Genomic DNA, 27,961 nt, shown 5'->3' on the forward strand with positions numbered 1-27,961 from the left:
TCTATTATTTGTTAAAGCTTGCCTGAAGATTCAGAAAGGAAGGTCAGCCACAAACCATAGAAGTGGGGCACATACCTTCAATCTCAGGACTCAGGATTAAGAGGTAGATGGTTCTCTGTTAGTTCAAGGCCACACTGACTTATAGAAACTGATCCAGTCCTAAAGAGAAACAGCTCACAAAAAGATGATCTTAATACTTGGGATAACACGCCTTTAATCCAAGGACTCATGAGAGGTATATAAGACAAGGACAGTGTCTCAGAGCTGTCATTCATTTGCTACTGACACTGAGGATAGGAATACAGTGAGTCTCAGTATTTTCCAGTCACATAGAGATTATATCAGTCTGGGATTTAAGCTTGAGGTTTGGTGGAGCCAAGATCACATTTCAGTCTGAGGTAGAGTGAAAGCTAGTCCTCAGCTGCTTTCTTTTTCTGATCTTCAATTTGAGGCTTGAACCCTAAGATCAGTCTCTGGGTCTTTTCTTTATTTTTGTTACAATGCATATTCTGTGAAGAAACAACCTCCTTATAATCTGTGTCAGGTTAGGCAAGTTCCAAAAATCTTTTCTACATTAAAAAAAATAAACATAGTCAATAGATAATCACACTTTCCCAGAAGCCAAAAGAAAAAGCAGGGAAAATATACTCACAATACCACCACCAACAACAAATCCAAAACAAACAAGAATTAACAATCAATGGTCCTTAATTTCCCCCAATATTAATGGTCTTAACTCACCTCTAAAAAGACACAGGTTAACAGAATAGAAACGTAGACAGAATCCATCCATCTGCTGCATACAAGAAGCATACCCACAACTTCAAAGACAAACACTGCCTTAGAGTAAAGGGTTGGGAAAAGATTTTCCAATCAAATGAACCCAAGAAACAAGTGGGTGTACTATCCTAATATCTAACAGCTTAGACTTCAAAGTAAAATCAATCAAAAGACATAAAGGCCATTTTGTATTTATTAAAGAAAAAATCCATCATGACAGTCTCAATTCTGAACATCTATGCCCCAAATACAAAAGCACCCACATTCGTAAAAGAAATATTACAAAAGCTCAAATCTCACATAAAACCTCACAGACTTATAGTGGGAGACTTCAACACCACACCCCCACCACTAGACAGGACCACCAGACAGAAACATAACAAAGAAACAAAAGAACTAAGAGAAGTTATGTCTCAATTGGGTTTAGCAGATATCTATACAACATTCCATCCAAACAGAAAAGAATATACCTTCTCATCTCCACGTGGAACCTTCTCTAAAATCCATATACTCAATAACATAGCAAACATCAACAGATACAAAAATATTGGACTAGCTCGACAACCCCCGTATCTTAGCAGACCACCATGCTTTAAAGTTAGAAGTCAACAACAACACAAAATTTACAAGTTCTATAAATTCATGGAAACTGAAAAATGTGCAATTGCACCATTCCTGGGTCAAGGAAAAACTAAAGACATTAAAGACTTCCTAGAATACAATGAGAATGAAGACAAAACATACCCAAACTTGCAGGATACTTTGAAATCAGGATTAAAAGGAAAGTTCATTGCACTAAGTGCCCATATGAAGAAAATGGAGGTTAGTCAAATTAGAAAATTAACAGCACAACTGAAACCTCTAGAACAAAAGGAAGGAAACTCACTGTGAGAAGTAGATGCCAGGAAATAATTACATTGAGGGCTTCAATCAACGGCTTCAATCAACGAAGTAGAAACTGGGAAAACAATACAAAGAATCAATGTAACTAAGAGTTGGTTCTTCAAGAACATCAACAAAATAGACAAACCTTTATCCAAACTAACCTAACAGCTGACAGAGAACATGCAAATTAGCAAAATCAGAAATTAAAGGGGGCACATAACAATGGACACTGAGGAAATCCAGAGAATCTTCAGGTCATACTTTGAAAATCTATACCCCACAAAAATTTGAAAATTCAAAGGAAAAGAACAAATTTCTGGATAGATATCACTTACCAAAATTAAATCAAGAAGAGATAAGCAATTTAAATAGACCTATAACCCCCAATGAAATAGAAGCAATCATTGAAAAAGTCTCCCAACCAAAAAAAAAAAAAAAAGCCCAAGGCCAGATGGATTCAGTGCAGAATTCTTCAAAGAGCTAATACCAATACTCCTCAGATTGTTCCACAAAACAGAAGTAGAAGAGTTTCATTGCCAAATTCTTTTTACAAGGCTATTATTACCATGGTACCCATGACACACAAAGACACAACTAAGAAAGACACAACCACGGAACAATATCCCTCTTGAACATTGATGCACAAATACTAAATAAAATTCTGGCAAATCGGATCCAAGAACACATCAGAGAAATCATCCACCATGACCAAGTAGGTGTCATTCTAGGGATTCAGGGATGGCTCAACATAGGAAAATCTATCAATGTGATCCACCATATAAAGAAACTGAAAAAGAATAACCATATGATAATCTCCCTAGATGCTGAAAAAGCCTTTGACAAAATCCAGCACCCCTTCATGGTAAAGGTCTTGGAGAGTTCAGGGATAACAGGAACATACCTTAACATAATAAAAGCAATATAAATTAAACTAAAAGCCAACATTGTAAGGAGTATGGGTTTTTCCTCCTGCCGCCAGTTTGTCCCGCTGCCGCGCCAGCCCCAAATAATACACAGAGACTCTGTATTAGATATTATACTGTTGGCCAGTTACTACTTTCTTATCGGCTAGTTCTGTCTTAAGTATTAACCCATTTGTGTTAATCTATGTATTTCCATGTGGTCTTCTTACCGGGAGCCGGCTGCCGCATACAGCTCTCTCCAGACTCTCCATCCTTTCCCCTCCTTCCTACTTCCTCTTCCTCCTTGTCTCCTAGTCCCTCCTATCTTCCTTTCCTATTGGCCAACAGTGCTTAATTTATTAACCAGTATGAGAAACATATACAGAATGACATCTCCCATCACAACATCAAACTAAATGGACAGAAAATCAATGTGATTCCTCTAAATTCAGGAACAAGACAAGGCTGTCCACTCTTTCCATATCGCTTCAATATTATACTTGAACTTCTAGCTAGAGCAATAAGACAACAAACGGAGAACAAGGGGATATAGATTAAAAGGAAGAAGTCAAATGTTCACTATTTGCAGACAATATGATAGTTTACATAAAATTCTACCAGGGAACTCTTACAGCTGATAAACACCTTCAGCAAACTTAAAAAAAAAAAATCAGTAGCCCTAGTGTTTGCAGATGATAAAGGGACTGAGAAAGAAATCAGAGAAACATTATCTTTTACAATAGCCACAAACAAAAAAATATCTTGGGGTAATGCTAACCAAAGAAGTGAAAGACCTGCATAGCAAGAACTTTGAGTCTCTCAAGAAAGAAATTAAGGAAGATACCAGAAAATGGAAAGAACTCTCATGCTCACAGATAGGCTGGGTCAACATAGTAAAACTGGCAATCTTGCCAGAAGCAGTCTACAGATTCAGTGCAATCCCCATCAAAATCCCAGCACAATTCTTCACGGAATTTGAAAGAACAATACTCAACTTTATATGGAAAAAAAATACCCAGAATAGCCAAAATAACCCAGTATAATAAAGGAACTTCTGGAGTCCCCACCATTCCAGACTTCAAGTTCAACTCTAAAGCTATAGTCCTAAAAACAGCTTGGTATTAGTGCAAAAATAGACAGGTAGACAAATGAAATAAAATTGAAAACCCTGATATTACCCCACACACCTAAGAACACCTGATTTTTTACAACATAGCTAAAATTTATACAATGGAAAAAAGAAAGCATCTTCAATAAATGGTGCTGGCATAACTGGAATAAGATGGTATCTCAGAGTTGTTTTGATTGCATTTCTCTGATGGCTAACGATGTTGAGCCCTTTTTAAAGTACTTTCAGCCATTTTGAATTCCTCTATTGAGACTTTTCTATTTAGCTCTGTACCCCCATTTTAATTGGATTATTTGGCATTTTGGTCACTAGTTTCTTGAGTTCTTTTTATAGTTTGGAGATCAACCCTCTGTCAGATGTGGGGTTGGTAAAGATCTTTTTCCATTCTGTTGGCTGCCATTTTGTCTTGTTGACTGTGGGTTTTGCCTTACAGAAACTTCTTAGTTTCAGGAGGTCCCATTTATTAATTGTTGATCTCAGTGTCTGTGCTACTGGTGTTATGTTCAGGAAGCAATCTCCTATACCAATTCATTCAATGGTACCTCCCAATTTCTCTTCTAAAATGTTCAGTGTGGCTGGATTATGTTTTGTGTATGGTGATAGATATGGATCTATCTTCCTTATGACAACATCCATTTATAACAGCACCATTTATTGAAGATGCTTTCTTTCTTCCATTGTATAATTTTAGCTACTTTGTAAAAAAAATCAGGCGTTCATAGGTGCGTGGGAAAAATATTGAATCTTGAAATTCCCTGGCAAATGGATGTAAGTAGCAGAAACAATTCTGAGTGAGGTAACCCAGTCACAATAGGAAGAACATGGTATGTACTCACTTATGTATGGATTTAGACATAGAGGAAAGGATCACCAACCTACAATCCACAGTGCCAGAGAAGCTAGGATATAAGGAGGATCCTAAGAGAGACATACATGATCTCTCACAGAAGGGGAAAGTGACAAGATATCCTGAGAAAAATGGAGCAGGAATGGGGAAGAGAAAAGGAATTAGGAAACAGAGAAGGGGAAAAGAGGAGAGGAGAGTAGGACATGAGAGAGCAGGAAGATTGAGTCTGGTGAAGACTGGAGCAGAGTAAGAAAAGAGATGCCATCATAGAGGGAGCCATTATAGGTGTGAAGAGAAAACTGGAACTAGGGAAATGTCCAGGGACCTACAAGGATGAACCAAACTAAAATCTAAGCAACAGTGGAGAGGCTACCATAAATACCCCTCCTCGATAAAGAGATTTATGACTACCTCATGTGCCATCCTAGAGCCCTCATCCACTAGCTGATGGAAGCAGAAAACACCCACAGCTAAACACTGAGCTGAACTACTGTAATCCAGTTGCAGAGAGAGAGAGAAATGATGAGCAAAGGGGTCAAGACCAGGCTGGAGAAACCCGAAGAAACAGCTGACCTGAACAAGAGTGAGCTCATGGACACCAGACTGATAGCTGGGAAACCAGCATGAGACATATCTGGACCCCCTGAATATGGGTCTCAGTTAGGAGGTCTGAAAAGTGTATAGTACCTCTGACAATGGAACCAAGATGTATCCCCAGTGCAGGAATGGACTTTGGGAGCCTATTTCCCATGGAGGAATAATCCTTTAACCTAGAAACATGGGGGAGACCCTAGACCCTACCCGCAAATGGTTTGAGAGACTTTGAGGATCCCTCATGGAAGGCTCACACTCCCTGGTAAGTGGATGGGGGATGGGATTGAGGAGATCTGTGGGTGGCATGGGAAGATGGAGGGGGAGGGAACTGAGATTGATATGTAAAATAAGAAAAAATATTTTAAAAATTAGTGACCCTTCCACTGCTTCTAAAGCAGACCGAATAATATCATAACATGAGAGATTTTATGATATTGAACAACAGCTCTAGTTAAAATAATTCATGTCATAATATCCTCTGAAATTACTGTCTACATTGAATTTTCTACACATACTTATGTAATACTCAAATGTAATGAGTAAGGTTTTCCTGCTGCCTGTCCCATTGCTCAGAGCCGTGGCACCAGGCCCAAATAACACACAGAGATGCTGTATTTGATATTATGCTGTTGGCCAGTTACTTGTTTCTGATTGGCTAGCTCTCTCTTAATTATTAACCCATTTCTATTAATCTAAGTATTTCCACGTGGTCTCATCTTACCGGAGAGTGGGGTTGAGACCTCTGTTATCTTGGGTCTCTACATGCTGACCCTCCTTACTCCTTCCTCTCTCCTCTTTGTCTCCTAGTCCCACCTATCTCGCTTTCCTATTGGCCAACAGTGCTTTATTCATTAACCAGTATGAGAAACATATCTACAGAATGGCATCTCCCATCACTCAAATGCACCTTGACACAGACTATAGACAGTTAACTTTCTATAAAAATGTGAATTCCCTTTTCACATGACACAACTCCCTGGCCAATAACTTCATTTCTTATACCCACACTGTATCCATATAGAATGAGGAGAAAGAAGTAGTGGGGTGGGAGTCTTCAACACCAGGATGAAAGCTGTCACTTCTGAACAAAGGTGATTAAGGTGCCAGTGTGCCTCTTCCATCCTTTCTTCAGCTTGGGCAGATGAAGACACTTGTGAACTTGTGGGAGACTGAGAAGGGCTATGATGACAAGAGATATGTCTTAGTCCATTCGTGCTGCTATAATAAACGCCTAAGAACAAGTGATTTATATAGAGTACAGACCAGAGATTAAAAATCCAAGGTGGGGTCCATAGTGTGTACCTTCTGAAGGAAGGAACTCTGTGGCCTCACAATGCAGAAGACAGAAGGGAAGAGTAATGGGTGCTGTCTTCAAAGCCTTCTTGTAAGGGTGCATAAATTCACTGTAAAATTTTAACAAGAGTTTCTACATGTGGAATCTAAATGGGATGTCTCCATCAAATCTCTTCTCAGAGCTCAGGGAATTGCAAGGAAAACTGGAAGATTGTTAAGAGACAGAGTGGATGAAGGACACCAGGAGAACAATGCCCTGTGAATGAACAAAGCAAGGTACATATAAACTCACAGAGACTGAGACAGAAAGCACAGGGCCAATGTGGGTCTGCACCAGGTCCTCTACATGTATATTATATATTTTATATTAGTATTTTTATGGAACTCCTGACAGAAAACAAATGGGTTTTTCATTCGTGAACCTGCTCTTGAGACTTTTCCTCTTATTAAGTTGCTATGCTCAACTTCAATATAATAGTTTTTGCTGTATTGTATCATATTGTTATCTCTTAGAAGTTTGTTATCTTCAAATAAGATTCAGAAAGAGGGTTGATCTGGAGGGAAAGAGAGGTGGGGAGGAAACTGGAGAAATAGAGGGAGGGGAAACTAATCAGAATGTGCTGTGTGAGGAAAGAATCTATTTTCTTTTTTTTAATTTATTATTTTACATGTCCATCCCAGTTCCCCCCTCCATCCCTCCCTTTCTTCCTCCCTCCCTCCTTCCCTCCCTCCCTCCCTCCCTCCCTCACTTTTACCCTCTCTGCCCTCTCACATGTACCCTAACCACACTCCCCTCCCATCCTCCCACCCCAATTCCATATGTAGAGCAATGCCATCCAGTTGGGGTCATGTAGATCTGACAGGTCATTTGAAGTAGGGACTAGGGCTTCTCTCCTGTCTCTAGGTTAAGGCAGTTATCCCTCCATGGGGGATGTGTTTGCAAGGTCCTTTTGTGCACCAGGGATATATCCTGGTTCCACTGTCTTAGAAAAGAATCTATTTTCAAAAAAAAAAAAAAAAAAAAAAAAAAAAAAGAAGAAGAAGAAAAGAAAAGGAAAATGAAAAAAAGAATATCTAAAACTCAAAGAATTTCTGATATATGAATTAGATGAAAAACTCATTTTAAAAAATGTAGGTCCATCTATGGGTCCATGAGTATATTTACATAAAAACCACTAGAATTAAGAGGATGGAGTGATGCTATAGTGTTTAAGATCACTTGTGTCCTTGAAAAGAACCAGGGTTCTCTTCCTGGCATCTATTAGACCACTCACACCTATCTATCTCTAAAGTGTCTAACACCCTCTCCTGGCCCCTGTGGACACCTGCATATACATGTCCATGCTGGCACATTTGCACATGTGTGTGTATGTGCACGGCGCGTGCATGCGCATAAACATTTCCACCTCTCCATGAGATGTTTTGTAGTGAATCTTTCCTTGTAACACAAAAATTAAAAGACTCAGAGACTGATATTGGGGTTCAAACTTCAAGCTGAAGATCAGAAAAGCAAGGCAGGTAGCCACTAACTCTCACCTCTCGCTCAGGATGAAAGGGTTGATCCCATGCAGGAGCTCTTCACCTAGTTTCAGACTCCTGCCTCTCCTCAGTGTGGCTGGGGAACAAATGCCTCATACTGACTCCTGATACTGACTTATATACCTCTCATGAATCCTATGATTAAAGGTGTGAGCTATACTTCTCCTTTAGACTGATTCACTCTTGTGTAGATCTGGTTGGCCTTGGACTCACAGTCCTAGGCTTAACAGTGTGTACCACCACCTCCTAGCTTCTGGCTGCTGGGATTAGAGATGTGTATCACCACTGTCTGATCTCTATAGCTTTGCTTTTCTGAATCCTCAGCCAAGCTTTAATTAATCATAAAAATATATCACTATGTTTCCACATCTGAACTTAACTATTTCATACACTTACAGTTTTGTCTTTTCCAGTATGCCATACATGTAGACTCACACAATAGCCTTTTTTAGCCAGCTTCTTCATCATGCCTAGTGCTTGTAACATCCACTCATGTTTTTGCTTTTATCCATCCCTAATTTGCTCTTCTAAGTGCTGTAAAGGATTCTGTCTTATGGAATACAATAGTTTATGCATTTTCTTTTTTTTATTTTTGTCTTTGTGCAAGATTTTATTAAATGTCTGTACAGGACAACATACAATCTCCAGATACAGCTGCCAAGACCCTGTTATGTTGTAGGCACTGGCTGGGGCATGGCAGGTGGTTCTGGCGTCCCACCCTTCTGCTCAGAGATGGGGGTGGTGGGCAAGATTTCCTCTTTAGTTTCCACAATGCTCAAATGATCAGGCAGAGGCTTCTTGGGGCCGATCTTACCACTTGAGTCCCAGAGCAGCATGATTTTCACTTTGATATCCAGCACACCCTGCCTGAGGAGCACATGGCAGACGGCAGTGTCAACATAGTAGTTAACAGGGTCTCCACTGTGGATCATCAGCCAATCCACAAACTTCATGTGTAGTGAGGTAGTCCTTCTGTAGCACTGACCACGCCCATTGGGGGGTGGAGCGATGGGCGGAGGTGACCTGAGGAAGGAGGTCGGAGGGGGCCAGGGAGGCGCTCTCTTTCTGGCGTGACTCGGACAGGAGAGGATCGGGTTGAATTTCCTGGTGTTCATCTGTCTAGGTTGTAAGTTATTTCTCCCTGAATAAACATCTATTCGGCCTATTTGTTTATCCTGACCCTTATTTACCACAATATTCATGGACTTGGCTCTCTGTCCTCATAGCTTCCCAGAAACCATGACTTCACAGCCCTTGGCCCCACTTTCCATAATGAATCGAAGCACAACATAACAGGCCCTTCGCACAGCAAGTCCTCCTAGGAGTTTGTAACGTAGAGACTCTGCCTGAGCAATGGCACACAGACCTCTTGTGGCCACCTTTTCTGCATAAAGCTCTACACTGCCCTCAGGGAAGCCGAACCTCTTCTTGCAGTTAACTCGATCCGATGACCCTTCTCACCAAGAACATTCTGTGTTCTGGTGGCTAAAATAATGATTTCTGTTCTGGTTAGTGTAACTTGGACTTCAACACCACAGTAGCCATCTTCAGCCAGTTCCCGAGTGAGAAACTCATTCAGTTCAGCTTTGAAAATTCCATCTGCCACAAACTTCCTTTTCTTGGAAATCTGCACCACCAGGCCGGATTTGCTGAAGAAGGCAGAGGCAGGTGGATCTGGAGTTTGAGGACAGCCTAGTTTATGTATTTTCAAGGTGACTGGGTTATTTCCACTTCCCAGTGCTTACAAAAACAGCAGCAAAATAATTGAAACATTTATATTCATTTTTTTATTTGAAAATAGTTTTCACTGATTTCTAACAAAACTACATTAAAAATTATAAACATATGCTTAACTGTTAGGAAAGCACCTTTTACAGTGTGGCTATTTTGACTTCTATTCTAATTTCTTTCCTGTTGCTGTGATTATAAACAGTTTGACCAGGAGAAATATAGAGGAGGAAGGCTTTATTTCACCTAACACTTACATACCACAGTGCATCACTGGGAGAAATCAGAGCAGGAACTTAAAGCAGAAACCATGAAAGGATTCTGCCTACTGGTTTGTCATGCTTAGCTAAATTTCCTATGTAGCCCAGGACCAACTTCCCAAGGACCATTGGCATCCACAGTGGGCTGGACTGTCCTTCATAAATTAACAATCAAGACAACCCCCCCCCCCAGAGATATTCCTACAGGCCAGCCAATCTGATAGAAGATTTTCTTCTCAGATTATTATAGACTGTTTTAACTTGGCAATGAAAGCAAACCGGCCAATCTTTTATTAGTACTGTAAGAGAATTCTAAGCTTTCAAAACATGTTACCACAATACCACATACAAAAATAATTCATAGTAATATTTACTTGTTATCATGTTTTTCTACTTTTAAAATATTTGTCTTGTTCTTTTTAGATTTTTTTTCCCTTGCTTTAATCTTCTGATGTTTTTTTATTTGATTGTATTTTATTGTGATCTGCTTTCATGGGACACAGAGACCCTCCTAACACCCACCATGGTTTTTTTTTTCCAAGAAAATGCTTCTTGGATGCTGCAACCTCCAACTTTCCTCACTTTCTAAGCTTCCTTCTCAGGATCCCCAGTAGCCAGTGTTCTCTTTTGACTGACTGCAAACTGTAATTGCTATTTCTCCAGACAGGGCCAGTGCAGGATTTGGCAATGTGATTTTTTTTTAAATGATAAAATTGGTGCCAGGCAGATGGCGAAGCACCCCTGCCTTCTTCATTTCAACATAATTCCTCAAGCGACAAGATTCAACACTCTGGATTCTTGAACCAATTTCTCTCTTCTCCCCCATGTTTTTCTACATGTATGTAAATGGACACTTTTGTTTGACTCTCTGAATAAAGGAATTAGTATTATTTTCTACAATCACAAGCTATATGAATCTCATAACTTTTAAGATAGTTTTCCAAATGTGAACTAGCAGCCTGTACACTCTGTCCCCTCTCAAACCTAGAAAGGTGTGTGTTTTATTTACTCAATGAACCCTGCTTCATGCCTGCAGGGTTGCCTCACTTACACTCATGACAATGTAATAAAGCTTAGGAGAGGAAATGAGATCAGTTTGCCTAGCCCCGTTTCACACAGCTACTAAGAAATGACTTGAAATTCAAATAAAGGTAGAAGTACTTCCCTAAAGTAGTCAATAAACATATATCAGATGATTTTTTTTAAATCTAGAAGACATTGGCTGTAATATTATCCTGTAGCAGTATTATGCAATACATATCTCCATGCATATGAATTCTTGGAATTGGATTGTTTGGGAAGGTCTTCTCTTCTTAACATGAGAAGAGAGAAGACTTCAATGAGAAAAATGGTACACACGCACACATAAGAAATGTTGCATTTGATCTTAGAGATACTCAGCTAACACTATAGCATCTAACTACATGGCATCTGAAGTACGGGCATGGACCCCGAATGCCAGTTGCGAACAGAAGTATGGACTTCTGTCAGATGATTCTATGAAAATGTCATTTATCAATGGTCCTCTTTCTGCAGGTTCTACCTTTATGGGTTTAACCAACCACAGGCAGGAAACATTCCTTAAACAATACAATATAACTAACACTTAGAGGATTTCTGATGTATGTATTCATTGTTATATGTGGTTGGGGAATGCTTAGGTATATGCAGAGCATGCTTATTGGTTATATACAAATAACAAAGCATCTGTAAAAAGAACTTGAGCATCTACAGACTTTTATTATGTGTGATAGGTTCCTGGTACCAATACATTGATGGTACTTTGGGGAATGACTAAGTTTGCATTTATGCAGGAACAGAGAATGTTTTTACATAGAGGTTTATTTTCTAAAAGAAGAGACACTTTTCTGGGGCTTGTCATCATGGAGAGTTGAGAACTGTGAAGTATATGAGTTCTCCCCAAAGGGAAATTTTACAGCGAAAAGCATAAAATGCAGTTATGAGAATACAGACAGGGTACATAGGTAGTCACCAATCATGTTAAAATAAGAGCAGCAGGTCCCAAAATTTTATAACATGGGATGAAATGTTCAAAGACTATATGCCTAATGTCTTTCATGTAAAAAATGAGAGACATTAAATTGAAAAAATAGAGAAAATCTTTAATTCTAACATTTTAATAAGAGAACTCAGACTATACAAATCATTCCAATTATAAAATAAAAAATAAAAGAACTATATTTACATATACTGTTATATCCCATGCTCAAACATATTAAACAATTTTCAAATTAGCAAATATGTTTAAAAAATAAAGCTTGTGATAGGTCATAAGACATAACTTTTGTGTATTGATAAAAGGTAGCAGTCTGACAGTGTTTCTTTATGGATATGTCTTCTATGACTTAATACTTTAATTTTATGAATTTTTCATAATTAAATAAGTCAAAATATGTTACTCAAAACTTCTATGTGAACTTACAGGAGGAAAAAAATGTAAAATAACATCATGAGATAAATGGTTAAATAAAGTGAGATACTTCACTTAATTAAATGAATGGTTGTCCCCAATATAATATTTATGAGGTAGCTTTATCACATTAGAAAATTCAACCATCTTAAATAAAAAAAAAGTTACATAGAGAAAGGGCTGAAATAAACTGAAAAATTATTATTTGTTGTATTAGAACTATGTACATTTTCCTTTCTGCCCAAATGCCATGCTTTTAATTTTCTACAATAAAGTGCATTATTATTATAATTGGAATGAAAAGTAAATTTTAATCCTGTATCCCTTGTTACACTAAAATCACTAAAATAAAAAAAAAATTAAAATTAAAAAGATCTAAGCCTAGCATAAAGTTGAAATGGTATCTGCACCTTTTCCATAAGCTATTATTTTTTCTTTTACTTTTTTCCATCTTTAGCAAGAAACCATTCCTAAGTTTGAGGTAACTTTCCATCATCTGGTCACTGCCTTCAGGGATGGAGAGAGCTCTATAGGTAGCTGGGCTATGATCAAAATCATGGGTCAGTCCCTACATAAATTTTTCATCTAACTTTATTTTCTGACAACAAATTCCACTCTCATGATGAAGAAAAATACCTAAAATTATCACCCACCACTACACTACCACTATGCACTAACACATTGTAAATTCACTGCTATGTTGTCATTTTAATGTTGACTTCATTACTACTTGTTATATAAAGAAAAACTGAGGCAAAAGAGAAAGTTAAATATTGTTTTTAAGGTACAGAGTAGCAGATCTGATACATGCACTAAATTTACTGAAACTAAATAATTTATTCTTAATCTCCATCTGAATATAACTTTAAAATATAACAGTTGTAGGATCTTAGCCCAACCAGGGAAGGATAAGTGCAGTGCTGGCCCATTCCCCAGACTCCCAGGATCCCAGAGACAATCACATACAGCGGAAGTCTAGTCAAGCAGGAACTCATTTACTGTCCCATAGCAAGCATCTATGTGTTGTCCTGAGGATCTCAGGTTGTCAAGCTTGGTAACAGACATTATCCACTGAGGCATTTGGTCAACCATGTTTTATGAAAATTCTTTTAATTAATATTCCCTAGTCCCACTTTGAGATTCTCTTTTTCTTCTTCTATAGTTAGTGGTTGATAAATATCGCAGGAACAAAACCAAACCAAAACAGCTGAATGATACACCAGGTTTGTGACCTGCAGTATGTTGTGGGACTCTTAAGTGATCCCCTGTGTCCTTTGGGGATTCACACATCTACCCAGAAATTTAATGATGCCAAAAAGAAGAAAATTACCTGAATATCTTATGCATATCTTATGCTATGCCTCGATGTACTCATCGCCGCTTACCAGACTGACCTACTTATATGGACTCACACCAATGTGAGATACACTGGAGAGGAAAAAATGCTACCAAACAAAAAACCCAAGAATCAGTTCATTTAGATTAGTCTGGGTTTAAAACAACAATAGTTGATTATTATAATAAGCAATACAATTTCCATCCTCACCATGACCATCTGAAATCTTTGTGCCTGTGTCCTTAGACCAGAAACCACTCAGCTTCTTGAACAATGGACTAGACAGAAACAGATTATGTCAGAGATGTTATTTCACAACGTTCATTTTCAGACTTAACTCCAGGTCTCTGCCAAGACTCTAATTGTGCATCTGTCCTCTATATATCCAAATTCAGAATGTGGTTCAGGAAATTACACTTCCAAACTACCCATCCCAACTCATAAGAAGGGTATATAAATAACATCCTCCCAACTGGTACAAGCCTTTGCAGAGCTTCTGTGTTTGTTGTGTCAGATACTTCCTCACACATAAGGCTTAGTTATATGGCTTGATTTGGCAATGGACTGTGAGCAGTTGTGACATATGCCACATCTAAGAATGACCTTTCAAAGTGATATCAAGTTTAAACACATCATCTTGGGTGTCCTTTCCTAGAAGAACACATTGTCTTCTTCCTCCCACTGGACTTGAAATAAAAACAAGTGCACGTAAAGCTATAGTTGACTCACATCTAACATAAAGCATAAGAGAATGGAGCTTTTATGATTGGAAATCACTGAGGTGTGGAACTCATTAATCAACACCGAAAATTACTTCTCCTTTTGTTTCAGCATTTCAGACTTGGGGTGTACTCTTGACAATGTAAAGTACCAATTTTATATGCTTACTCATAAAGATGTTCTCTCAGATGATGATATCATCTGAGTTTGATTATTCCTTATCAAACCTGAAATCCTGCTGATTACTTCTTAATTAAATACCTTTCTCTGTGTAATTGTTTGATTAAATTCTCAGAGTTTTATTATGAGTTACTATATTAAGTTTGTAATTCCTTACGAATTGAGAATCGATTGATGCCTCCTCTAAATCATCTACATAGCTTCTGCAATTCTCATTTGGAAAGCTTTGTTCTGAGGATGTGTTCCGCAATCAGTCTTCCTTTAAAATTATTAAATCATGAAAATAATCAATCTATATTTATTTTTAATAGCTAATTTCATTCTAACCTGTTCTGCATATAACTAATCTATACCTTAATTTTATGAATAGGTAATAAGAGATTAGAATATACTAACACTGAGTATTAATTTTCAAAAGCATCATTGGAGGTAAAAAGTAGAGAGTCATGGAAGAGTCTATTTTAAAAAACAGCTTTGTGTCATCTCTTTTTATTTCATAAAGAAAATTGGCATTGAAGAAATGTAGAATGAACTCAGAGGAGATAGTGTATTCATGGTCTACTGGAATTTCCATGGAATAAGCTGCAGAAAATTGGACATCAACAACTGGAAGAGGTGAGTGACAGATTAAATCTCTAATTTAAAAGCAGAGAAAATTAAAAAAAAAAACTTTCAAAGCAGAGCAGGAGAAAGTATGTCTAGCTTTTCAGGGATGGGTATAATCTGTAGAACATTCCCTTGACACTGCAGGGGAGTGATTGTAATATATTCAAGAAGAGAACCTTGAAAAACTGGCATTGTACTCTAAGTAATGGGCACCTTAAAGAGACCCAGAAGAGAGAAAGTAAGACAGACATTTAACTCTGCAACATCAGAACAGTGAATGGGAAAGTCTGCCCTCTTAAGCCCTTGACTGAAGAATGCTGAGATAATATCATAAGACTCCTGCTGGATGGCTTGGTGACTCAGATCATTTGTGAACTATGCTCCCTGGAAACCCAGAACAACCATCGAGAACTCATATCCTGAGATCTTTATGTCCCACCTACTCCCTTCCCTTCACAGTTATTCCTCCTCTATTACTGTATTCATAATGAGGAAACTCATCGATAGTGAATGTTTTTTGTGTACAGTTTTCTACTTTCAGGGGACACAGTGTATGATAAACAGCATACTACCAAAAAAAAAAAAAAAATGGTACTCACCCCTATTACAATTTAATCCCTTGTAAAAATTGTAAACACTTACACTAAAAGAGTGAGTGACTTTTAAAAGGCAAAAAAGAAACAAATAAAAAAAAAAGTCATTCAGTAGTTTAAGAGCAGAGGAACAAGTCATAAAAGAACATAAAAATCAATGCAACAAGACTCTCCAGAAAATACTAATCTCATGATAATGGCTTGCTAGGAGAATGAATTAGATAAATTCAAAGAAGTCAAAAGAAAGATTGTACATGTTCAAAAGAAAAAAGAAAGAAAACAAAAAAGAACACAAACAGCTAATGAATTCCAAGAGAATAGAAGCAGTTTAATGAAATAAGAAAGTCAATGTAGTACATGCAAGTATGACTCACATTCTAATTAAAAACACTAAAAATATAAGACAAAGATAGTATATTGAAAGCTCAAAGAGACAAACTTAATCCACATACAAAGTTAGGTCCATCAAAATAATTGAAGATTTCTCAACAGGAACCAGGCTGACTTGGAATATTATATTGCAGTTTCTAAAAGATAACTTCTGAGAGTCAGAAGATCAGGGAGTTTGCTATGAGATTGTGTCTCCCAGTAATATGAGAATCTATACCCATTAAGTATCACCACCATGACTACACAAACACGAGCTCAACAAAGATGACACCAATGGGCATGCCTCAGTGGATGGAGAAAAGCCCACAAGGCTTCAACCCTACACAAAGAACTGAAGACAACTGAGGAAAGCTGAAATATGGAAAGGTGATCTTCCCAGGGGAGAGCACACCAGTTGGTTGTCCAATGCCAAACAGTCAGTCTTAATATATACATTCAGTATATACATTCTTAAAATATACATTCAAGTAACTTTATATGGACTGGACAGATAATATTTAGGCAACACACACACACATACATATATGTATATATATACATACATACATACATACATACATACATACATGCATGCATCCAATAACAATTGGTGAAAAAGAGCCTATGCATCTGAAGGAGAACAGGGAGGGCTATGTGGGATGGTTTGGAGGGAAGCAAGAGAAGGAAGAAATGTGATTACAGTATAATTTTAAAACTAAAATTTTGACAAATGAGGAAATAAAAGATAACTGACAATCACAGTACTGTGTGCAGAAAAGCACATGTGCTTCTACAAGATCCCAAAGTAAACAAGTTCAAACTAATTGGGATTGAAAGATCTACAAGAAGGTGAGGTGAGATTGCCATTTCGACACATGGAGATGCTATAACCTGGTGGGTGACTAAATTAGTCCTCTGTTAAACAGAATGTATACAATAGAAAAGAACTGGGAAAAGAGGTAAGACATGCAGAAGCACAACGCAAGGAAGCATGCAGAGGCTTCTGGGACATGGAGGTCATTATCCCTGCTGGAATATAGACTGAATAAGAGACAGACTTCTGGATATATGCACCTGGGTTGTAGAGAGAACAAGCAATATATGTGTAGAGTATATTGATGAATGTTAATTCCATCTTTTGATAACCAGAAATCTATTACTGTGTTTAAATCAGAGGAGAAAATATACCATATTTTCTTTTCAACATAATTTAGATTCAAGGGACTGAGTATTTGGCTTAGTGATAAAATTGTTTGTCTAGTATGTTCAAAGCTTTGAGCTTACCCCACCCCCAGCACCCCCCCCACACACACACAGAGAAAGAGAGAGAGAGAGAGAGAGAGAGAATATTAATTAGGATTATTATAGTGACCAGGTAATAGAATTATATGTTAATCTTGTCACACAGTAACTGTGACTGGAACTTGGGTAATAATAGTGGGTAGGATAATTATGAGTTGATTTTGCATGATTCCCCAAATTAAATTTTGGCACACTTTCATGTTCAATGAATCAGTATATTATTAATGCACAGAATACATGCCACATAAAAAGACTGAAATGTCAGAGTGCTTAGGAGGGCCAGGGCCAGAGTGTGCAGAGCTGATCTTTGTGCTATGCCACGATGGCAGTGCAAAGGACTGTGCCAATAGTGCTAAATCAGGTGATGCAGAGAACCCATTGCAAGCTGAGAAATGGTGAAAAACTGAAAAAAAATTCTAGGATCCAGAGAGAGGCTGGTTCACCTAGGTGTGTGCAAGTCGAGTGAAAGAGCCATGAAGTTAAAGATTTTAAATTTCGATAAAAGACACATAAAATAGATATTCATAAATAGTTAAATGCAAGTACGCATATACAGGTGACCCCACCTTTCATCATCTAAAACAAACCTGTCTCCCCATTTGAAGCACCAGCATGGTACACTTGCTTATGAGAGAAGACACGTTTATGGAGTCCAGTGTGATTGACTCTGGTCTAGGTACACACATTATGGTGATGTGGAGTTTTGGATGGTTTTATGTCAACTTTTCACAAAGCTAATGTCATCTGAAAGAAGAGAACCTCAGTTGGGAAAAACTGCCTCCATAAGATCCAGCTGTAGGACATTTTCTTAATTAGTTATTGTGACTGAGAGAGCTCAATATATGTGTGTGAGTTTAGTGATACATTTGAAATATAAAACATTGACATTATTATGGATAAACACTTGCAAATGAATTAGCTAAACTAGCACCATATGTATTCGACCACCATTGTTTATTTAATAGAAACTACCTGTCATGAGGGAAGTACACATTGAAAATAAAAAAAAAAAAAACAATTAGGATAACTATTTCCATGTAATGGAATAAAATCAACAGACTAATTATATAAGTACTTATCTAACATAATATGGAAAGTGCCTGTGAAGTGAGCAATAGGTATGGTATTAAGTTAATAGAAACTCAGTGTCTTCATATATATATCCATCTGCTTCTGAAGCTTTACAAAAACCACCAGCTGTAATCTGTACTCCTCAAGCTTTGTGATATATACTTCAAGGAGCTATCACCTAAAAGATGTGTTACTAAGAATCTCTTAGTCATATCCATAGATAGAAAAGTCTATATTATCATTTTTCTGTTAACTTTATCTTGCTAGATTACACATTTACAGGAAGACTGAAAAAGCCTATTCTTTTTCACAAGATAACCACTTCACAAGTCAGGATTCATTTAATGGGTTGGAGAAATGATGCTAGAAGTTAAAGTCTATTTTCACTTTTAGCTTTCTCCATATGTTATGCACTTGTACCTATGTAGGAGTAATCATTCTTTGCTCAATTGTACTTTGAAAAGGCATTAAGCAAAATTCATTGCAAGGATAAGAATAAAGTATCAATTACTTTCCTTATTTACTCCCTAATAGTACCATCTCTGTAATCAGAATTACAGTTCCCATAAAACATTCAGAAACTGGAGAGACAAAATGCATCTTTGAGTTGATCTTGATCATTTCTGCACAATTCACTAATCAAAGAAAGGCTCAAAAGATAACTGGATTTGTGGGCTTGCCATTTGCTAGCTGTTTCAGAATAGCCAATTTTCATATTTGACTTCCTGATTTCTTTTCAGCCTTAAAAAATAAAATTATCTTTATAAAAGAAATCTGTATCAATATCTTCATCAATATCAAGCCAGTACTGACATGTAAGCTTCCTTCACATTGGCTACATTTCATGATGCTGTAAGATGCTACACAGGATGCTGGGGAAGAAAAAAGTCATCAACAATCCCACCCCGCTGTGAACTCTGCATGTAACAATGACCAATCCAGCAAGACATGCTCATTGAAACAACAGTTGTGGGGGTAGCCACCCACTTTTGAAAACTAAAGTTGAGGTCCACTTCACAGGAGAAAACTCAATACTAGTACTGTAATGAATGTGGCCAGGAACTCATGGCTGGGGAGTTCATAAGCCCTAGGGAAAATATACTACTACTATTTTGCTAAACTGACATGGTATCAAATTGCCTTTTAAAGATTTATCTTCATAAGATGAGAGCATCTCTAAGCCTCATCAGAGAAGTTCACTTTTGCAATTGAGCTGCAGTCCTCAACCCTCTTAATGCTAGTTATGGTGATCCCTCGACTATAAAATTATTTATTTTTGTTGCTACTTCATAACTGTAATTTTGGAACAGTTATGAGTTGTAATATAAATATTTGTGGTTTCTGATGGTCTTAGGTAACCCCTGTGAGAAGGCTGTTGCTCCCCAAAGGGGTCTCAACCCACAGGTTGAAAACCTCTATACTAGAAGGAAGTTAATTCAAAGATTCACAACTGGTTAAAGTACAGATAGCAAGCTACTGTGAAGTAACATCTGTATCACAATCTCTACCCCCAAAGCTTGGGGACCATTGTAAAAGCTGTGGTGGCAAGACTGTAGGCAAACTGTTATAAAACAGTGTCTTCTGGACATGAACTCATTCTAGTGGTTGTGTCTGCCTGTACTGGCTAAAGATAGTCTGAATTCTAGCACGGATGGTAGACACTCATGAAGCCCATCCTCACTGAGAATCTATTGGAAGTTGACAGCTACTTGGAGATAATGTTTTTTTCAGGGATGTGGCTCCCATTAGATTGTCATTGCTTTAATGGGTGGCTCTACACTAATGACACACAGGAAGCACTAATTGGGCCAAATAGATTTTAAAAAAAGGGGGGGGGGAGGCCACAAAGTCGGGATGGGAGGACTCTGGGAGGAGTTGGAGGGAGGACAGGGGTGAGTATGATCCAAACACATTGCATACATGTATGAAATTTTCAAAGAACAAATACAAAATATATATTTTTAAAAGGAAAGAGGGCCACTAACCTGAATCCCATGTGGGACACTGAGGTGTTTAAGATGATAAGATTTGAAAGTATTCAAGGACAGAGATTTTTTGTTCTTTACATGTTATCCATGCATATAACTGTCCTTTAAAACTCCTTTAAAGATGAATAAAATTCTAAAGAGCAATATTGGCTATGTAATTTATTGTTTCTAAGAGATCCAAATATTTCGAGGTCGTCAGTATAAAGTTTCTTATAATAGGACACTGTTAGCCTTTGAGCTGTGTGTCCTAAAATTTGTTAAACTTTGGACACTTTTTCCTCTTATCCTGCAATTAGTTTGACCTCTAAAATGATTGAGTGAAATTTTTTTTCTGAACCTAAATTCCTACTATATACTATATTCCTACTATATTACTATAAGGTAATATTTAAACACCCCAAATGCTTCAAAGTCAGCCAAGGCTAGATTTTCATGAGACCAAACTGACTAGTACTGCATCCATGGCTATATTTTACTCGGCATTTAGCCTAAAATGTGAAAGGTTTGCCTGTTACAAAAAGTTGAACACTCTGAAAAAAAATACTGATCAGCTATTTTGAAAATACTAAGTATTCTTATCTCCCTTTGTGAACCTTTAACTGGATTAAATTTGTGCCAGTGGTAACGAGTTTTTATACTCAAACTTTAAAACAGAGATACTTTTGTAAATGACAGAAAAGAAAAAAAGATACTCTTAACAGTTTCATGAAAACAATAGCCTGAAACCAAACAATGTTGGGAAGTTTGGGCACTCTCACCTTAGTTTGAAATGACATCTGATCATCATTTCATCTCCTTTGTGATGTAAAAGGCTAAGCACTCTTCCCTATTTCTTAACTAAACATGGAAGACAATAAGCACTGTGTTCCATATTATCCCAAGGTCCATAGAAAGGCTAGTTTCTTTTCATTACATTATACAGCTTCTTTACATTCAAACAAGAAAAGGAGTAAATAGGTTCCATACCATGCAGACAATCTTCCATTGACTATGTGTATTTAGAATTTGAGTAAAACTTCAGGTAAAGTTCATTTATTGTTATTTAAACTGTTCAGAGTACATGTATTCTGTAATGCTCATTCGAGATAGTTCCATTTTCTTTCAAGTCCATTGACAGACAAAATACAGACATCAATGTCTTCTGAATAGTATGTCTTCCAGCTAAGGCATATGTTGGTGCTGAGATTACTATACCATCATGAACTGAGTCAGTTTTTCAAAGAGGAATAATACCTAACTCAGTAAAGAATTTTAAATAAGCACATAAAAAGAAGTGACAAAGGCTCACAATAGGATTGCAGCCCAAGCAATTAAGAAAAAGCTTCATGAGGGATGTACATAGTAAGAAAAATACATTACACAAATATATGGAAAGCTAGTAGCATAATTCATTGACAACCTTAAGGATATCTGGTAAAATGTTAATTTCCAGTTTGAGTAATTGACACCAAATAATATTTTTGTCAACTTTCTTTGGACAATTCAATGGTCTTATTTGTTACATTGCTGACAAATTTAACACATGTTTTAGGCAAAACCAAATGTTTATTTCCAACATCATGGGATTTGTTTTTCCTTTTGCATTGTTTCTTTGTTATCACTATGTAGTTTCAACATATTAAGGAACACATTAAAATGGAGTCCTGAATAGTAACTCTGTTTCCTTTCTTAAATTCATTAGCTCATCTATCAGGAGCAAATTTCTGATGGTTGTTTTTCTTCAGAGCTCATTAAGATTCTCTCAAAGCAAATGGGCTCATCCAGGTGAGCTGTCAACTCTGCACTTACTTGTATTATCTCTAGTACACAAACTGTTAACCTTATTTCCTTAAACAACTTGTTTTTTAGGAAGGAAACAAGTCAGTCTGGTTAAGGAAAACAAATAACTTCTTTTGGAATGACAAGAAAAATAGTAGTAATGACTAACCCAAGAATGCAAAGAGCCTCCATGTTCAATAGTGCTTTGATAGAGTGTCCATTTCCATGAATGCCAACAGATGAAGACTTAATATGACAGCAAGGCTAAACAGTCTCAAACAAGTTTTTTAATAGAATAATAGAATTTAAGGAACGGCATTTGGCTTTTCTTTTAATTTGGAACAATGTTGGCTATTGTATAGTCTCATTCTTATTTATTTCTGGTGTTTACCTTGATATGCTTTTTATAGCCCTACAGAAGAGGACTGTTCTTTGGAACTTTAAGGAGCAGCAACTAATTAGCTACCTTGTCTTTATCTGGATTATTTACCAAACCAGCCAGTTACAGGTGGGAAAGAGAATTTATCCCTTTCATAAACATAAAATCACAGTCCTTGGATAGACTGGAACAACAGCTATAGGTCCCCTTCCCTTATGGGGAATCATCTTTGTGTTTGTTTTACTGTGTGTGCACTTTAGTTTTTCAATAAAATTCAGCTAAGTGGTGAATTTTGCTTTACTTGACATTTAGAAATTGAAGTCATTATCCTGATGAAATTAGTTGGATAATGGTTTAAATATAAATAATAGATCTTTTTCTTTATTTGAGACTAGAAATGGAATTGTATTTTGTAAACTCACTTGTGATAACATCCGTTCTCAAATGTTTGTGCAATATACACCTTATTCCACCTAGCACTCTAGACCTGGCCCTAATACCAACATGCATATCTATCAGAGTAAGGTCTGCTTTGGGTGGATATTTCTAATATTTGTGCATTAAGAAAGGGGGTGACTTCTCATTGCCTTGCCTAAACCTAAAATTCTTTAGAGTGGTTGGAATTTTTATTTACTGTGTTTTGTTTGAAAATAAGGTGATTAACCTAAAAATGTTAAATATTAGTTTCATTAGAGTTCAATAATCATAGTATATATCAACAATCAAGTTATATTTAATTTACCTACTTGAACAAAACATTTTAAAACTTGGTGTATATACTGATTTATCCATCTTCATCATAGGTCTTTCTTCCAGGGGTAACAAGGACATTTCTCATCCTTAGGAAGTCTGTCTTAAGGTATATGTATCCTCAATGAGACAAGACAATAGTCAGGATTTAGTTCATTTGGGATTAGTTTCTTTTTACCAGAAATTGTAGAATAGGAAACCAGTCATATTGGGAAGACTGCACTTGGTATAGGAGAGAGTGAAGAAAAAGTTCAGAAATCGACTTATAACCATCTGCTCACCTAAAGGTTAAACAATGGAGAAAAGCACGGAAGTATAGACTTTTAAAAAAATGTGAAATTATCAAAGAGGAAATAAAATAAACTTTCTTCCCCATAAATTACTGAGAAAACTTGAGGAAAAAATGCATATGACAGAAATTCTGTGGCATGAGGCTCTATGCAGATACTGTTCCCTGTTGAAACCAAAGAAATTATATAACCATGCAGTTCTCAAAGGTGTTGCCTTGAATATATCTCCTTGCATCTTTTTCACATGAGTTACCCTTTTAAATTATACATTTGCTTAAATGATTTGGGGGGGATTTTTAATTTAAGCATATACTACAAAACCCACAAAGAATGCAAGATGCACAATCTTAGGGTCTGTAATAGACTCGTTTGCCATCTGTCATGTGCAGGATCATCTGCTTGCTTCTAAATGTAAGTGCTCATCTCTAAGAAGACTGGTAGATTTATTAGTCAGGGTGCTCTAGTGTAGTGTGTAGCAGAAATCATAGAAGGAACGTACGTGTGTGTGTGTGTGTGTGTATGTGTGTGTGTGTGTGTGTGTGTGTGTGTGTGTGCTATGCTCTAATAAATCAGTGTCTGGCTATGAACAGAAATTCCACGGCACCAGAAGCTGCTCAGTCTATGAGGCTGGGTGTTTCATCTGGTCTTCAGAAGACACTAGAATCCCAAAGAACTACGTTCTCATGCCAATGAAGGAACGGACAAGCAGGAAAAGAGCAAAAGCTTCCATGTACTTACATAGATTTCCAGAATGTAAGGCCCAGACTAAAGGTGTGTCTTCTTGCTTCAAGATCCAAATCAAAGGTAGGCATGAGTCTTCCTACCTCAATATCCCAATTTTAATCGTGTATCTTCCTTCTTCAAAGGTATGGGCTAGATGTGGAGACACCCACTTCAAACCAAGGAAAAAATATCTCACAGGTGTGCCCTCCATTTCTCTATTGTAGTTCACTTCGTATGTAGTCAAGTAGACCAGCAAGAATAATTATCACAACTAGAGAGAAGATAGAAGTTGAGCTCAGAGTCTTGGCTACTTTGTCCTAAAGGAAAATGTAAATCAGAGGATTTATCTAAAATGTTCACCCTGCCTAGTCCACTGCTCCCCTGTCTGGTTTCTCTATCCTTTCATGTGCCTCCCCGAAAGCAAGTCCTTCTCAATGACTGCTCAAACTACTAACTCCGTGGGCATGAGAAAACCACTAGTCAGTATTTTCTCAGTTGAAACACTTTCACCCGAAAGGAAGCTAATAAAACCCAAGCCCTCCCTAAAGTTAAATAAACAGCATGGAGAAAGGGGTCTGCCTTTCTCCCTCCCATGGAACTGCTTGCAAGTTTCCCAGGAACTCCAGTAATGCTTCTCTGCATCATGACTTCTTCCGAATGGGGTTTTTAATGATGCAGATGTTTGAGTCACCCAATGTCCTACAAGGTATCCCAAGAAACTCAGTGGCCACCATTCTAGGATGGAGTAGATCATTACTTTGGTCTGGGCTTGGTGCAGTCCTTGGAGTGAATAGACATTTATTCATGTCTCCCCGGGAATCTTTTCCTTAGAACTAGAGCAAAGTTCAAAAATGCTGATTTCAAACCTGGTTATTCTTTTTCTTTCTTTCTTTTTCTTTTCTTTCTTTTTTTTTAGAGAGAGATTTAAAGTAATATAACTTTCTTATTTATTTATTTTTCTTATTTTACATATCAATCCCTGTTACCTCTCCATCCCTCACTCTCTCACACCCTCCCATCCCTCCCCCTAACTCCACATGTAGGGTGATACCTTCCTGGAGGGGTCAAGTAACTTGGAGTAGGGACTAGGCACTCCCTCCTGTCTCTAGGTTAAGGGAGTATCCCTCCATGGAGAATGTGCTCCCAAATTCCTTTTGTGCACCAGGGATACATTCAATACATCCTGGTCCCACTGTCAGAGGTCCCTTAGACTGCCCAGGCCTTCTAACTGAGACCCATGTTCAGGGGGTCTGAGTTGGTCAAATGATGGATTCTCAGCTATGAGTCTGGGGGGGTCCATTAGCTCCCCCTTGTTCAGGTCAGCTGTCTCTGTGGGTTTCTGTACTTGTCCTCCCTCCCTGCATTTGGATTACAGTTCAGTTCAGTGTTTAGCTGTGGGTGTCTGCTTCTATTTGATCAGCTACTAGATGAGGGCTCTATGATGGTGGATAAGTCAGTCATCAATCTCATTATCAGGGAAGGATATTTATGGTAGCCTTTCCACTGTTGCTCAAATTGTTAGTTGGGGGTCACTCTTGTAGGTCTCTGGACATTTCTCTAGATTCAGGTTTCTCTTCAAATCTATAATAGCTCCCTCTTTTATGGTCTCTCTCTCTCTCTCTGTCTCTCTCTCTCGCGCTCTTTCTCTCTCATTCTCTTTTTTTTAGTCTATTCCTCCCCTGACTCAATCTTCCTAGTTCCCCATGCTTTCCTCACCTCTCTTTCTCTTTCTCCTAGACCCCTCTCCACTCACTGCTCCCCAACCCCCAATATGCTCAGGAGATCTTGTTCCTTTTCTCTTCTCTGAGGGACCTTGTATAAATTACTTAGAACCCTCCATGTATCCTAGTTTCTCTGGCGGTGTGAATTATAGGCTGGTGATCATTTGCTCTATGTCTAAAATCCATTTATGAGTGAGTACATACCATGTTCCTCTTTTTGTGACTGGGTTACCTCATTCAGGATGGTTTCTTCAAGTTCTATGCATTTTTCTGTGAATTTTAAGATTCCATTGCTTTTTGGTGTTTTTTGTTTGTTTTATTTTGTTTTCTTTTTTTCTTTTCTGCACAGTAGTATTCCATTGTGTAAATGTACCACATCTTATTTATCCATTCTTCAGTTGAGAAGCAGCTAGGTTGCTTCCAGGTTCTTGCTATTACAAATAATGCTGCTATGAACATAGTTGAGCACATATCTTTGTTGCATGGATGTGGATCATTTGAGTATAAGCCTAAGAGGGGGATTGCCATGCCCTGTAGTAGACTGATTCCCATTTTCCTGTGGAACTGCCATACTGATCTTCAAAATGGCTGTACAAGTTTGCACTCCCACCAACAGTGTAGGAGTATTCCCCTTTTTCCACATCCTCTGCAGCATAAGTAGTCATTGGTGTTCCTAATTTTAGCCATTCTCATAGAAGTAAGATGGTATCACAGAGTTGTTGTGATTTGCATTTCCCTGATAGCTAAAGATATTGACACTTTCTTAAGTGTCTTTCAGCCATTTTGATTTCCTCTATTGAGAATTCTCTCTTCAGTTTTGCACCCCATTTTTAATAGGGTTATTTGGTGTTTTGTGACTAGTTTCTTGAGTTCTTTGTGGGTTTTGTTTTAATTTATTATTTTACATGTCGATCCTAGTTTTCTCCCTCCCTCCATTCCTTCCTCCCTTTTACCCTCTCTGCCTTCTCACATGCACCCTGACCACCCTCTCCTCCCATCCCCCCACCACAATTCCATATGTAGGGGAATGCCATCCAGGTGGGGTCATATAGATCTGACAGGTAATTTGAAGTAGGGACTAGGACTTCTCTCCTGTCTCTAGGTTAAGGCAGTATCCCTCCATGGGGGATGTGTTCGAAAGGTCCTTTTGTGCACCAGGAATACATCCTGGTTCCACTGTCTGAGGTCCCTCACTGCTCAGTCCTTCTGGCTGAGACCCATATTCAGGGGGGGCCTGAATCAGTCCCATGCTAGATTCCCAGCTATCAGTCTGGTGGCCCATCAGCTCCTCCTTGTTCAGGTCAGCTGTCTCTATGTGTTTCTGCAACCTGGTCTTGCCCTCTCTGTCTGTATCTGGGTTCTAGTTCGACTCAGTGTTTAGGTATGGGTGTTTGCTTCTGTTTCCAACATGAGGGCTCCATGGATAAGTTAGTTGTTGATCTCACTATCCTGGAAGGGCATTTATGGTAGCCTTTCTAGGCTGTTTTCAGGACTATAGCTCTATAGTAGAGCTTGAAGTCAGGGATGGTGATGCCTCCTGAATTTCCTTTATTGTACAGGGTTATTTTGGCTATCCTGGGTCTTTTGTTTTTCCATATGAAGTTGATTATCATCCTTTCAAGGTAAGTGAAGAATTGTGATGGGATTTTTATGGGGATTGCATTGAATCTGTAGATTGCTTTTGGCAAGATTGACATTTTTACTATGTTTATCCTATCTATTCAAGAGCATGGGAGATCTTTCCATTTTCTGGCATCTTCTTTAATTTCTTTCTTTAAAGCCACAAA

General features: G+C 37.8%; 1 pseudogene; it reads right to left on the reverse strand.

Moving 5' to 3' along the window:
• Positions 1–8,622: 8,622 nt before the first annotated feature.
• LOC127233550 (40S ribosomal protein S3-like) overlaps positions 8,623–27,961 on the reverse strand; it is a 129,675-nt pseudogene continuing 110,336 nt past the window's right edge.

This window comes from Phodopus roborovskii, unplaced genomic scaffold (genome assembly GCF_943737965.1).
Source record: "Phodopus roborovskii unplaced genomic scaffold, PHOROB, whole genome shotgun sequence".
Classification (NCBI taxonomy): domain Eukaryota; kingdom Metazoa; phylum Chordata; class Mammalia; order Rodentia; family Cricetidae; genus Phodopus; species Phodopus roborovskii.